This window comes from Canis lupus, chromosome 17, assembly GCF_048164855.1.
Source record: "Canis lupus baileyi chromosome 17, mCanLup2.hap1, whole genome shotgun sequence".
Classification (NCBI taxonomy): Eukaryota; Metazoa; Chordata; class Mammalia; order Carnivora; family Canidae; genus Canis; species Canis lupus.
The window spans coordinates 25,253,221-25,268,624 of record NC_132854.1 but is presented as its reverse complement, the minus strand read 5'-3'; the positions used below and the strand labels follow the sequence as shown (position 1 = coordinate 25,268,624).

The window sequence follows — 15,404 nt, the reverse complement described above, 5'->3', positions numbered from 1 at the left end:
GAAATGGAACCTGGGAAAGTTATTTCTCATACTTAGTTGGTTAACCGCACCACAATCTTGGTATACTAGTTACTGTCTGCATCAGAATGCTCACAATAGGAGGAGTTTTTTTCATAAATAAAATCCCATGATTGAATTAAAGGCAGGAAAGGAGAAAAATCTACACCTCTGATCATTGTAACCCTTAGATATCTGTAACAGCATATAGCTAGGTTGGGATGATTTAGATAAACAGTGCTTATTTGTTATTCAAATAGATTTTTCCTAGTGAATGATAAAATTGTATTGAGTATTTTAGATGACAATATATAATCCTGCCTTTTGATTCTGATTTAACTGGATATGGTCTTGGCAAGGGGATTGAGAAATACTGCTTTTTTTTTTTTTTTTTTTAAGATTTTAAAAAGAGACATGAGAGACACAGAGAGGTAGAGACAGAGGCAGAGGGAAAAGAACGCTCCCTGTGAGGAGCTCGATGCAGGACTCGATCCCAGGACCCCAGGGTCACAACCTGAGCCAAAGGCAGATGCTCAACCATGAGCTATCCAGGTGTGCCAAGAAACACTGCTTCTAAAGCAGTGAATCTCAATTCTTATTTCTTTTTTGGAGAGGGGGAAAAGCGATGTTGAAGAATACCTCAGGGCAATGAAATAACTGGGCTAATAAAGCCAGGCCATTGCTAAAATCTTAAAAACCTGAGAAGCACTGCTAGAACACTAGTTCTCAAGATGCTACCACTGGAGTAGCAGCATAGATCGCTTTGAGGAACTTGCATAGAAAAAAAAAAATCAACCTCATTAGGTTACTGGGTCCCACCTCCAGAGTTTCTTCCTTGGCAAACTCTGAAGGTAAGTTTGTTCCATGGTATAGTTGGAGAACTACAGGTGTAGACTAGCATAGAAAAGAATGACTCTGAGCACCTGGGTGGCTCCATCGGAGAACTATCTGCCTTCAGCTCAGGTCATGATCCCAAGGTCCTGGGATGGAGCCCCATGTTTGGTTCTCTGCTCTGTGGGGAGTCTGTTTCCCCCTCTCCCTCTGCCTGCTGCTCCCCCTGCTTGTGCTGTCAAATCTTTGTTAAAAAAGTGACTCAATGTATTTTATGTGGATATTGGATTTAAACTCTACAACAGTATACTAAAATGAGTCATTGACTGGGGAATTAAATTCACTGTAAAAATTCTGCCTAGAAATATGTCTATATAAATAAATAACTAGGCACAGATCCTTACAGGATCCCTTATTTATAAAGGTCAACAACATTGTTGTGAGTAGGTTAGAGTAGAAAAAAGAAATGACTAAGTTTTTATTATTTTAAATCTATATGACAGTATTTTTTAAAAATTTTTATTTATTTATGATAGTCACACACAGAGAGAGAGAGAGGCAGAGACACAGGCAGAGGGAGAAGCAGGCTCCATGCACCGGGAGCCCGATGTGGGATTCGATCCCGGGTCTCCAGGATCGCGCCCTGGGCCAAAGGCAGGCGCCAAACCGCTGCGCCACCCAGGGATCCCTATATGACAGTATTCATATTATCCAAGCTTTTCTCTAGCCACTGTTTAATTTTTATCACTAAGCAAACTAACCAAGAAAGTGACCTGGAAATATCATATATGCTTTTTATGGACTAGGAAATAGACTTAGGTTTATGGTGAAATTACTTAAAATCTCATGTCTAAGAAGAAGCAGAACCAGAGTTTTTGACTTTGATAGTCTGAGGCATGTATTTTAAGAAAGAAAAAAAAAATGGAAGGAAAGAGTCAATTTTTGTTTATCAGGCATAACCACTCATGGATTTTATCATGAGTGTATGAGTGTGTGTGCCATTAGATTCCCCACCATTACAGAAAAGGAAACCAAGCTTTTATGTGAAGCTCAGAGTTATAATTAAAACAATCAAATTCAAGATCTCTAAAAAGATTCTGAATAGATTACAGATTGCTTAAAAGCAGAATATAATCAAGCAAATTCAGAGAGGATTTAATAAAAACTTTTCCTGTCTTAATTATATGTACCAGTGCAGTGGAGAGCCTGTAATAAAGAGGGATCATTTTGTTTTGTTTTTAGCAGAGACTCATTATCTTGCCATTTGTCATAACAAATATTTATCTTAAAATTTGTATGTGACCAACCTTATAACTTTTCTCTCTGTGTAAACTATGTGCATCTGAATTTCTCTTCAACAACAGAAAAAATAATTCAAAGCTCACTGGGTTCCCAGTTATCTAAATTGTTGGGTCTGTCCACAAGAGTAAGTGATAGACTGTACCCTTAATTACCACCATTTGAACTCCATCAAAATATAAGTATAATTTGTTTCAACTATGGAGAAATAGAAATATGTAAGCCAGGATATAAATTAAATTGACAGCATGGAGCATACATCATTCATTCTATTCACATATTGTAGTGCATATGTTATATATATATTTTTTAAATTTAACTTCAGTGCCCACGTCAATGTATGTAGAATTTTCATGACAGAAAAATGTAATTCAATTGAGCTGGGCTTCTATTATATGCCAGGCATCATGCCAGGTCCTCAGAATGCTCTGGTGAATTAAAAAAAAAAAAAAAAAATACTGCCCTCCTTGACAAAGACAACGAACAAATAATTTAAATGTAATAAATGTTATAAACGTGGAAATACAAAAGAATGATGGATCCAACTTAGCCAAGAGAAAAAGGCAAGTCCTTCCAGAGCAAATTACACAGCAGCTGAGACCTAAAAGTCTGATGTAACTAAATGGGGTAGATAAGGAGGAGAGATTTCGTTCATAGAGAAGACCATGTTTGAAAGCATGGAGTACATGGCTTGCGCTCAGAACACATGAAGGCAAAGCAGGAGTGGGAGTGTAAGGGAGGCAGTGAAGTACTGTTAAAAGTGTACTGAAAAAGAGACCATTTATGTCGCCTTGGAGGTCAGATATAGTCCTTTACCCAAAGGTGAAAAAGAAGAATAGAATATATATTGATTAAAAAAAAATGTTGAACAGATAGAATAGAAATGAGTTGAGCAGTTTTGTGGGATAAGAATGAAAACAAGAAATATCAGAGCTTGAAGAGGAAGATAAATTAGCCCTGTGGAAAGGGGGAAATGTAGAGATAAAAGCAAGTGTTATCTCTAAGGATCTGAAATCTGTGGCAATAATATGATGCAGGTAACTTAATATCTAATGAAAGGAAAAGCAGTGCATGTGTCTTCTTTCTTACATTACAAAATAATCTGTAATTGCAGCTTCAAACTTTATACCTGATCTAGGAGGAGCACCTTGAGTTTTTTTTTTTTTCCCCTCTATACATTTCTCTCCTCTCAGCCCACATATATGCTCTCTTTCTACTCTTTATGAAATTAGGGCTAATCTAGATCTCCAGCTGTCTTCCATTTGCAATTTGTTTTCTATTTGTGTAATCCAAGAATCATAATTTTGATAGAATTGAAAACACCTTTCTTGACATAATACCATGCATTTTGGAATTTTTTTCATTATATTTAGAGATCTCTTTTGATCAGAATCCACAAGAACAAGATGCTAAAGGGATCTGTGGGGCATTCCAGCTCATTATTGTCCATCCACACAACTACAGAAATATTGTGTTGCACAGTAGATGGAAGCTGGAGCCTAATTGTACCTGAGCCTAAATTGTAGCTTTATAAACTTGGGCAATCTATTTAAACTTCTTAAGCCTCAGTGACAATCTGAAAAATATGGAAAAGAGGATCTGCTTTTAAAATAACCTATATAAAGTATATACCACTAACAATGCTCAATAAAATGTTAAATTTTCTATGAAAATATTTTAACCTAGGTTTTTGTGGTCAGTTGTTCAATACTATTTGTTGAGAAGCACTAAAGATAGGAACACATGGCCAAAATGTTGTTCGTAATTGTTATTGATAATCAAGGGTCATTGGACTCAAGGGCAGAATAGCAAACATCTGGGTTATTTTGCAGACATCACTGAGTAAAATTTAATAACTTGTATATATTTTATCTTAAAAATGGAAGTCTTATTAAAAGAGTGTTATCATAGAATGCCATGATAGTCCTGTAGTATCTGGTATTTGCCCTATGCTAGATGTGCAATTTATACTCATTATCTAAATCTGAAACAAATGTTATCACTGCAAACCACAGAGAACTGAAACCTCTAGGGTTTGAATGACTCTTCTAAGCTCACTCACCTAATGCTTATTGATAATGAGCTTTTGAGTTAGTCCTCTTGTGCCACAGACAATCCTCTCTACATTTCATAGCATCATAAATCAAAAGAAATTCAACAAAATCTTTTAATTGAAGACAAGATTGAGCAAGAATTTCCAACCAGGAACTTGAGAGATACACTTCCAGGAAAAATAGCATGCTAAGTTGCTTTGCTACAGTCTAGTAGTGAAGTCTTTGTTGTCTAAATCCTCAACATCCTTCTGATTGATTTTTATCCTTACCATAAAAATGAATTTATTTACATGCCTCATTAAACCCAAAATCTCTTTCCTTTGGAATTATATATATGAAGAAGCTATGTGTCTTCTTTCTTACATTACAAAATAATCTGTAATTGCAGCTTCAAACTTTATACCTTATCTAGGAGGAGCACCTTGAGTTTTTTTTTTTTCTTCCCCCTCTATACATTTCTCTCCTCTCAGCCCACATATATGCTCTCTTTCTACTCTTTATGAAATTAGGGCTAATCTAGATCTACAGCTGTAGAGTTGTGGTGAGTTTTCCCCCACTGTCTCCTGTGGGCATTAGTTACAGATGTCTAGGTTGTAGGGTGTATATTCCATGGATTACTCAAGAACATAAAAAAAAATAATTTAACATCTACCAAATTAATGCTCTGCAGTAGTAGGGGAAATCAAGGACACATTTGATTCTACTGTCTCTGGCTAAATTACCTAAATACTCAAAACCCAGTATTGAAGATATAAGTTCCAGATGGTTCTCAGATATCACTAACAAGTTACAAAATCTCTTTATATATTGAGCCAATATGGAATATTCCTGACATGCTAGACATAGGTGAAAGTAGCTTCCATTTCATTGCTCTCTGGAAACTGTCAACATAACAAAATGTAAGTGCCATCTAAATTATTCTGTGACCTATCTGCTTTAGGCAATAAAAAATATAAAACTCATTACATGTATTTTATATTCTAATTTTTAGACACAGTTGCAACATCACGAAAATAGCAGGGTGAAGTATATTGGAAAATCTATGAGGAATCCTTTATACAACTCCTCTCGTTTGGGACTATGTTTACATTATGCATGTTAGAAGCAGGTGTTTGCAAGATACAAGTTCATACACACAAATTTACATAGGTACTAAATAATTAAATAGGTACATTTGGTATGCTGTACATAGAGCAGTAGCACAGATGAGTTTGCACCATTAAAGGCTTTTGGAGTGTGGAGTTATATTCTGATATTCAGATTGTTGATGGATTTTTAGTTTGGGAACAGGGAAGAGCTAACCGTACTGATGATTTTCAGATTGCACACCCCCGCTATTTCTCATCTGCTCAAGTGCAAATCATAATATTGCAGTAAAGTTGAACATTACATTCTTCAGTTCATTTGCATTCACCTCTCCCTTGAGGCCTATTGTCCTCTCTTATGTTATAGCACATGATTAATTTATTCACTCACAATTACACTTGAAACAAAGCTTAAATTTAAGAAGTAACTTGGTTTAAAGATGAGGGGTGAAGAGACTGCCTCTAGATGATGAGTTCAGGCTGAAATTTAGTTAAGAATAAGAACTTTACGGTATTCGAATTTTGAACACTAATCAAGGAAACCTCATTTAAAGTGGGGTTGGGAAGCCCTGAAGGGGGCGCTCTCCCAAAGGTACCGCTCCTTGTAGTGGGCCTAACCACCGGATGAATATGTTTTCCTGAACAGACAGGACACACCATTTGCATAGGAATTTCATCTTCTGCCTTTAAGAAAAATAAGGCAGATCTCTAACGGCCCCAGCCACAACACTTTAACCACCACTTGTAGCCAATGAGAAACCACCACCACCTCATCATTCTTGCTCTTCTCCAATGAACTTCTTTCTGTTCAAACAACTCTTCCCAATTTCCTCCTAAAACCCAAAAAGCTGACCTTCCCTTTGTCTCTTCGAACTTTACTGTTGTTTACAATGGTTTGTCTGTCTTGAATTGCAGTTCTTCTGCTATTCCTAAATAGACTCATTTTGCTAGCAAAATAACTGGCTATTTTTATGGCTGAAAGCATCTTGCATGTTGTAAAATATCAACAACACAATTTGGTGATTATACTTGTATATATTATTACAAAGAAAGACAATGCAATCATTTGTAAATTTATGGCAAATAAAATATACATTTGCATAGGGATAATTTGATTTTCCTAAAGCTATGGCATTTTACCCATATTTTACATTCAGTATTTGCTATTAATTTGAATGTTCTGACTCCTATTATTATCGTTATAAATCTCCAAGAAATGTGGTTTTCAGCTGAAATGTGCATAGCAAATAAAAGTTCAATTATTTTATCATCATATAATTTTTAGGAAAATAAATCCAAAATCCATGAATTTTTACCACAGCAAAATAATTTAAAATTGTATTTACATTTAATGATGAATGTTGAAATTATCACAAGATTATTGTCTTTATACAGCTCTGAATGTTTCATGAAGTTTATCTGGGACTCAAAGTAGACAGATTGCTATTAATGATGTTTATCATTCTTTATGTATACAGATATACCTTTTTAAAATATATATATTTACATATATTTCTTAATGCCTCTCACAGAATGTATCATTTTATAGTAATTGCACATAGAAAACACAACCATATAAAACCAAAATTAATACTTTTTTACTTTTATCCAGACTTACTGGCATATTTTCTATTATCTTTTCAGTAGTGTAGATGCTAGGAATATTGAGTGATACTGAGAAGTACTTCTTAGTGGGGTTTTATGTTCTGACATTCATCTCTAATATTACCTTTTTTTCTTTCTCTGGGTAATTTATTTTTATTTATTTTCAAAGCTATAGTGACTCATCATTCCTCTACAATTTCAAGTACTACCCAAAGTAACAGATCTATTGTCATCTTTTGTTAATGTCATCTACATTATGAATTCCATGGTTTTACTGGAAAATATTGAGATAGCAATGTTGGATTATATCATGTAGTACAGCATTTTGATTTCCTTTATAACCCAACATATTCTTCTGATACCATTTGCACTCTGTTTGCAGTTACCATGTGTAGGTATGGAGGTAAAGTATATCTGTTACTGAAAAACTGCCACACTCACATACATTTGTAAAAAAGCAGTTTCTAAATAAAAAGTATGTCAGTAGTGTGAGTTGGGAAAAAAAGTCTTGTACATGCCTTTAAATGTCAGTGAGAACATGCACAGGAGCTTGGGTGGTGCAGGGCAGCAGGGAACATTTCTTTAAATCAGGCTCATTAGGCATCTTGAGTGGCTCAGTAGTTGAGCATCTGCCTTTGGCTCAGGGCATGATCCCTGGGTCCTGGGATCAGAGTCCTTTATCAGACTTCCTGCTTCTCCCTCTGCCTATGTCTCTACCTCACTCTGTGTCTCTCATGAATAGATGAATAAAATTAAAATAAAAAAATCAGGCTCATTATTTCCTTTGAATGCCCTTCGTTTTGAATTCACTTATATTCAAATTTTTTTCTAAACATGTGTGGATATTTGTTTTCCTGCTGAAGTCCTATAGAATTAAAAGGTATTCTTGGAATTTAGAGTTACAAAAACAAAAATACTTACTTTATAGTGAATTTCTGAAATCCTAGAAAAATCTTTTAAAGTAGTTAATATCCCCCCTAAATGGGACTTTTTTTTCCCTTTTGGTTTCCCAGTCTAAGCAACACTAAACTGTAAATTTCCTGTGTTACTGTTTTTTTTTTTTTTTTTTTTTTTAGTTTTGGTTTATTTCCACTGTTGTAAGCTTGGCACCATTTGTTTGGATATATGCAGGAACTATTTCTGATTACAGATACAACACAAAACAACATTACTGGAGAAGTCTGAAACTTCTAAGCAATAAAATATTGAGCATCAATATGTGGTCTTACTCTAATGTTACTTTTTGACAGTGGTGTACTGATATTATACGTAAGGGGATTTTTCTTATTGGAATGATTTCTCTATTGATAGACATTTTAGCACTAAGACACATACCTTCTTACGTATTCATTTATATAAATATATAATAATTATAGAATATAAATAAGTTTACAAAACACATAAGCTGGGAAAAAGAAATAATTCATTTCTCTGCATAACAAAAGTTCCTATGTTTCTTTTCCTCTTTCATAGTATCACCAAACACAGTCTTAGCATTAATAGGACTTAGATCAAATTTGGCTCATGAATCCACTACTTGATGTTTGTCTACTGGACACTCTGTGGAGAAGACAAGATCTTGCAACATTCTATGCATTCATTTCATCAATATATGTATGAGCATCTGTTTTGTCCAGGCACAGTGCTAACTCCTGGTGATCCAGACATGGATAAAACAAATATGTTCCTCTCCTCATGGAATTTGGTGGATGTTCCCTGTGGAGTTCTGATGGCATTCCCTACAAGACAGTGCATGCTCCATGACTCTAGCAGAGTATTTTCTTTACCCCTTTGCTTCAAAACTCTTACATTTAGAGATACATTTTATTATAACATTTCTATAATAACTTTCTAATAAAATTAGAAATAATTTTAAATAGGAAGTATGTGATTTAAAAATGTGCCTTATTATCTGTTCTTACCATGTTATAATTTAACCAAAAAAGTTAAGAAGAGTGAAATCATACATATCAAAGTAGGGGAAATGTACATTTCACCTTGTAACCATTGACAACCACTTATATAATTTTTCCAGATTGGTTTACGTGCAACAATAAACTATGAAGAAAACTTTTCTAGGCATTTTCTAGTCTCAATTTTTCTTTTGACAGCAAATGCTAATGACGTTTCCAATTTAGCATGACTATTAGCCTATATCAGTCCAAATAGAAGCCTTATTCCAATTCCCACTGAAATCCATGCATTTCTTCCTAATACTGAAGTTATTCCATCTTTATTTTAAAAATCTTAAATAGCCCCATTTTCATCACCAACACATTGCTTGGAAGCAGTTTTCTCAGCAGTTTCTTTTACCACATATCAATCAACATGATTAGTCCTGCCAAATACTCAAAAGAATGAAATAAAAATAAGACTGACCTGCCAGGTATAACTTTGTAGATCAAATGATTTGAAATCTCTGTACTAGTGCTGATTGTAGCCCTAGGAATATTTAGAGAAAAGTAGTCTTGAAGCTAGATTTATAAGAAAGAAAGAAAGAAAGAAAGAAAGAAAGAAAGAAAGAAAGAAAGAAAGAAAGAAAGAAGGAAGGAAGGAAGGAAGGAAGGAAGGAAGGAAGGAAGGAAGGAAGGAAGGAAGGAAGGAAGTCTTAAAAATCAACTTCCACTTTCTTGAATACTTTTTTCTATAAAAAGTTAAATAAATGGTGATGAACTGCTAAAGTTCAATCTCTAATAAATTAGACTGCATAAATGATTACTTGTAAAGAAAACTTAAGGAAAAATATATAAGCAAACTGCCCCAAACATGTTTTTCTATATTTATTCTTATTAAACATAACTTCTCTGTAATTTGCATAACGAAATAGATAATTTTCTAACTTGTAAAGGTAATTTGCATAGATAAAATGTTCTTATAGATAAATATTTTATTTTTTCTAGGTTTCCTTGTTAGTACTATGATGTCAATAATAATGCTGAAATAATTTAGTAATATAACATGTTGCTATTTTTACCTCGACATTATTTGTAATTCACTGGCGGACAATAATTTTTAGTATAACTTAAAATTTAGTATAAATTGTAATATTCATCAATCTCAGATGAAGCCATGAGGACTCTTCCTAAAGAGGACTCTACAAACACCTCAAAGAATTATTTTTCCCTTTCCAATATGATGTGACATGTGAACAAATAAAAGTGGTAGTCTTTTCTATTAAAAGTTTTACAAATAAAATTCTTTGCTCTATTACTTTTTTTAAAAAAATTATATGTTTATACACATACATTGGAGATAGATTTGCTATATATACATACCAAGCCATGAATAAAGATATCTGCATCTGATGAAGAAGGATGTGTATTACATTGAAATGCTAGACATGAGACAGTTGAAAGTATATATGAGAAATGAAGGAAGCATCAATGTCAGGTGGCAAATGTGCTAAGCATTGTTAGATATTGTCATTGAACTCCATAAATTATCATTATTTTCCCAACCATCTACTATGTAGATGTTGGATGGGCTATAAAGTCAAAGACTCTAATGAGTATCTCATTCCCTTGCCATTTATTGCTCCAGAAACCCCAGCCTAAATCAATCAACATTTAATACTCTCACAGTGAAAGGAATGAATACAATAGAAACCAACAGGAGTTTATCACTGATTTACCCAGAAAAGTTTTCCACTTATAAAATCTAGGAGCAGTCATCTCTTTCCTGCTGAATAAAATTGTTATTGCTTCCAGCAATCATCCTAAATCTACCATGACTGTCAAAGAATGACTGAATGAGACTATGGAAAGAGCATGCAAAAATTGTGTTACTATTGTGCCATTAAATCATCAGACTCTGAATCTCATGGTAACTGTAGATTTCTGTTATGTGATTAAATACATATTAATATTGTTCACAGCTATCTGAATTGGATTTTCTGCACCTTGCTGCTAAAATCATTTTAAATAAAACATTGTCTCTAAGTTTAATTGAATGTTAGTTTGATCTTGATTCAATAATTGATTCATTCTTTGGACATTTATTGAAGATCCACTAGTTCAGTAAAGACTACAAATAAATGCCTTATGTGTTTATGTCTCTCTTATATAAACACACTCTAGATGTGAGTGGTCCTGACTGAGTTATTGTGTCTGGTCTATGAACTCCCCAGGGAACCAAGGACTGTCCTGTTCAGAATTCTGCTATATTCTGAAAGTTTTATATGTTTTTATATGTTCCAAAATGGAACATATACATCCCAAGAAGCAACAGGGTGGAGATGAAAAAGTCAAAATGTATCTGCCAACTCTCTTAAATTTCTGGAAACTTCCAGATTATGCTTCTCTCCTTACCCAATCTGACCTGAATTTATCCACACAATCACACTTGATGCTTTATAAAAAAGAAAGAAAGAAGAAAGAAAGAAAGAAAAAGAAAGAAAGAAAGAAAAAAAGAAATAAAGAAAGAAGAAAGAAAAGAAAAGGAAAGAAAAGAAAAGAAAAGAAAAGAAAGAAAAGAAAAGAAAAGAAAAGAAAAGAAAAGAAAAAAAAGAAAAAAGAAAAGAAAAAATAAAGAAAAAGTCCTGTGATATTCTGAATTGGAATGCATAATCTTGGAAAAATAGGAGTATGGATATATGGATACTCAGGATAAGCAAGAATCTTTGCCACTCCCACTGTGTGTCAGAAATTGTGTTCACTACTGGATATTAGCAAAAAACATGTTTTATAGTAATGATAAGTATATTACCAGTAGATAGTATAGCCACTTCGTGTACAAATTGAAATAACTGTGTGAAAGAAAAATACCATTAAAATTATGCTGGGAAGATCAATATAAATTGAAATTTTCCATGAACGTTATATATAGAGAGAAATAGAATTTACATTTAGGTATCAGAGCTCTTTATGCACATATTCTACTTAATTAGATCATGTTATAGTTGTTATGTAATTTTACTTATTCAATGTACACACTTGCTATTTTAAAATTTAAAAGCTAAAATAATTTTTATTAATGGCTAAATGTCCTAGGAAAATTTACTATTTTAGATATGTGGGGATATTTTGAATATAGTAAATTAATGTATCCCTATACATTTTGTTCTGTATGATAATACTTGAACAATTCCTATGTTTTGCTTTTTGACTATTTCCTTTTCCTCTATGTTTAAGCTGTCAGTTATTAATTTTGGTTTTGGTCACTATGCTTTTAAGAGTTATTCTAACACCCCCATATAAAATTATTGTTCTAAAGTAGTTTGCTTTGGGCTGAAAAAATGAAAGAGCTTATTAGAATAGCATGTAAAATAAAATGCCAAGATCTATCCAGCAGAGTAAAGTACATGAATTGTAGGGCATGAAACTTTAGACAACTATTTCAGGCTACCCAAATCACTGTAATGGCTTATTTCTATTTTCAATGATTGTTCAAGAGACTCTAGATTACTAAAGGAATCAGTTTATATAATCAGTTTATATATATATATCAGTTTTATAGAAATATGTCTATTTGATACACATTATATCACATTCACTCATTAGTTTTTGACAAATTGCTAGTTCCCTCATTGTTGCCTTCCTGTAATAGGTCAAAGATATTGTCACTATGAACTCTACAGTTAAGTCAGGGAAAGGGAAATTATTAATCCATATTGTTCAAAGAGGCTGAATGGTTACACAGGTGGCAGACGGCTGAATGATCAAAAGAGATATAATGGACTGAAGGAATAAAAGGGAAGAAGAGATAATACAAAAAAATCTGATTTGCTAATAATTTATCTGAAATGGAGTATACCACCTTTCATCAGCTACTGCACACTAGAAGAGGCTATAGTAGTAGTTCTGGACACACTAATAAGATGAAAGTCATTGACACAATCAAAAAGTATCCAATAATACCTCATGGCTACCACTGCTCTAAATAATGCTAGCAACTGCCAATATAGTAATCCCCCCACCTTATCCATGGGGGATACCTTCCAAGAACCAACCCCCACCCCTGTGGATATCTGAAACCCTGGACGGTATCAAAACCTATATGTACTATGGTTTTTCCTATACATATATACCTCTGATAAAGTTTAATTTATAAATTAGCCACAGTAAGAGATTAACACCACCAATAATAAAAATAGAAGAATTACAACAGTAGATTGCAATAAAAGTTATGTAACTGTGATATCTACATATCTCTTTCTCTCTTGAAATATCTTATTGTACTATACTCACCTATCTTGATGTGAAATGATGAAATGCCTAGAGGATGAGATGAATGATGTAGGCCTGCGACACAGCATTAGGACACCTCAGAAGGAGGATCATCTGCTTCCAGATCCCAGTTGGCCACAGGTAATGGAAACCATGGAAAGTGAAAACAAATAACTGGGGACCTCTTTAACTGCTGTGCTAGAATCAGGAAGCTCTTCTTTTTCTCATTCCTTCTGATCTCTATCAACAATGATTGCTATTGGCAGAACTATTAGAAAGCCAGCCAGTAAGACATGGGACAAATACAGTTTATAAATTTCCATGCTCTAAAGGACATAGGAGAGCAGAGAAGTACATAAATAGAGAACAAAATTAAATAGGCAAAGACAAAAATGAAGACCAACATTTGAACTTGAGAAGATTAACCACATAAATAGAAAGTGAGAATTGATCTTATTGGCTCTTGGATAGGTCTATGATGTTTGCTCCTTACCCTCATGACGGTTTTGTTGGCTTTTCTGCCTGTAAACATTAGAGTAACTCCGGGAGAATCTCATTACTAGATTCAATTTGGTTTTTACTTTAGTTAATTAAGAGATTACTAAGTACATGGGTCACACAGACATGTGAAGCACATGTATATAATTAAACTGAAATCTCCCACAATTCTCTGGAAGGTTGACCTGACCAAATGAATTCACTTGTGTCCTCTAATGAAATTATTTTGCTTCATTTAGGATTTTTCTCATCAGGATAAACATATTTTCTTTATTTTCCTTTACTATGTATCTAATTCACTGGGTATTAATATTTACATACTATATTAATTATGACAACTTGGGTTTTATTACACTAACAAACAGCACAAATTCTATACACACAAAAGTTTATTTCTTGCTGCTCTGTGTCTGCTCTATGCTCAGACATCTATTTAGATGAGATTGTTTCTTACCATCCAGGTAGCTAATCAGTCATCTAGGCTGCTCAGATCTTAACATTACTCCTCCACCTCCAAACAAGACCTTCTTGCATTTTGTAGCAGGTATAATGTAAATGAAAGGTTTCACATGGGCTTTCCTATGCCCATGCCTAGAGGTGTTTCATTACTTGTAGTCAATTTCTTTTACACTTATGTCACTAAAATTCACAGAGGCTAGGAATATAAAGAAGGAAATAAACATATCATCTGATAAAATGTTCTTGAGGAAGAGACTACTTAAAATATCATAGTTAGAAAGGGCCTTCCTGAAGAGGTGACATTCGAGTTCAAATCCGTATGGGATGTGCTTTTGTTTGAGATACTATTTGCTACTAATTCTGACCCAGAGTCTGTAGTTGCATACTAAACCATGAATTTTATTTAGTAGAGATGCAAATCATTTCTGACCAGAAGAATTCAAAATCATGATTATATTGCCTTCTAGAACATGAATTCTGTAGCATAAAATTCTGAACATAAATTTATAAATAAGCTGGCAGTTTTTACTCCTATTTCTTAATTCTTACAATCAATTCTTAAAACATTCCCTTCTCTCCACATGTATAATTGTGAGTATACTTTGATAAAAGAACATAATTCAATGACAAAAGGATTATCTTTTTCAATGAATGGTGCTGGAACAACTAGACATTCCACATGCCTAAAAAGATGAATCTAGAACACACCTTTTACTTTTCACAAAAATTAACTCAAAATGGCTCACAGACCTAATAACTGTAAAATAATACTATAAAACTCCTAAACTAGGGGCATATAAAGGCTCAGTTGGATGAATGTCTGACTCTTGATTTCAGCTGAGGTCATTAACTCTGGGTCCTCAGTTCGAGCCCTGCTTGAGATTCTCTCTTCTCCTCTGCCCCTCTCCCACCCACCAGGTGCATGTTCCTTCTCTCTCTCTCTCTCTCAAAAAATAAAAAATAAAAATAAAAATAACAACAACAAAAAAACCCTCCTAGAATATAACATAGGAGAAAAATCAGGTGACCTTGGGTTTGACAATGTTTTTGTGGATACAGTACCAAAAGCACAATCCATGAAAGACAAAACAAAAACAAAAACAAAACAAAACAAAACAAAAAAACAGTGACAACTTGGAACTTCATTAAAATTAAAAACTTTTAATTTGTAAAATACACTTTTAAGAGAATAAAAGGGAAACCACATACTAGGTGAAAATATTTGCAAAACACCTGGAAACTCGTTTCCAGAAATACAAAGAAGATTTAAAAGTAAATAAGAAAATAACAGTAAGAAAATAAGTGATGCAATAAAAACTAGGCAAAAGGTCTGAATAGACAACTCCTTAAGGAAGATGTATGGATGGCCAATAAGCACATGAAAAGATGCTAAACATCATGTATTATTAGGA

General features: G+C 33.6%; 1 long non-coding RNA gene across 6 annotated transcripts in view; it reads left to right on the top strand.

The window, feature by feature from the left end:
- The window catches only part of LOC140608337 (uncharacterized), a 102,164-nt gene that overhangs the window by 39,127 nt on the left and 47,633 nt on the right, over window positions 1-15,404 (top strand). For 3 of the 6 annotated variants that reach the window (XR_012010351.1, XR_012010348.1, XR_012010350.1), the window contains exon 5: window positions 13,088-13,176. The exons of 2 other annotated variants lie outside the window; for them this stretch is intronic. This is a non-coding gene — a long non-coding RNA (uncharacterized lncRNA). Of the gene's footprint in view, window positions 1-8,344; window positions 8,884-13,087; window positions 13,177-15,404 lie in introns of those variants that run through there. One more of the 6 variants, XR_012010349.1, reaches the window with a different exon arrangement.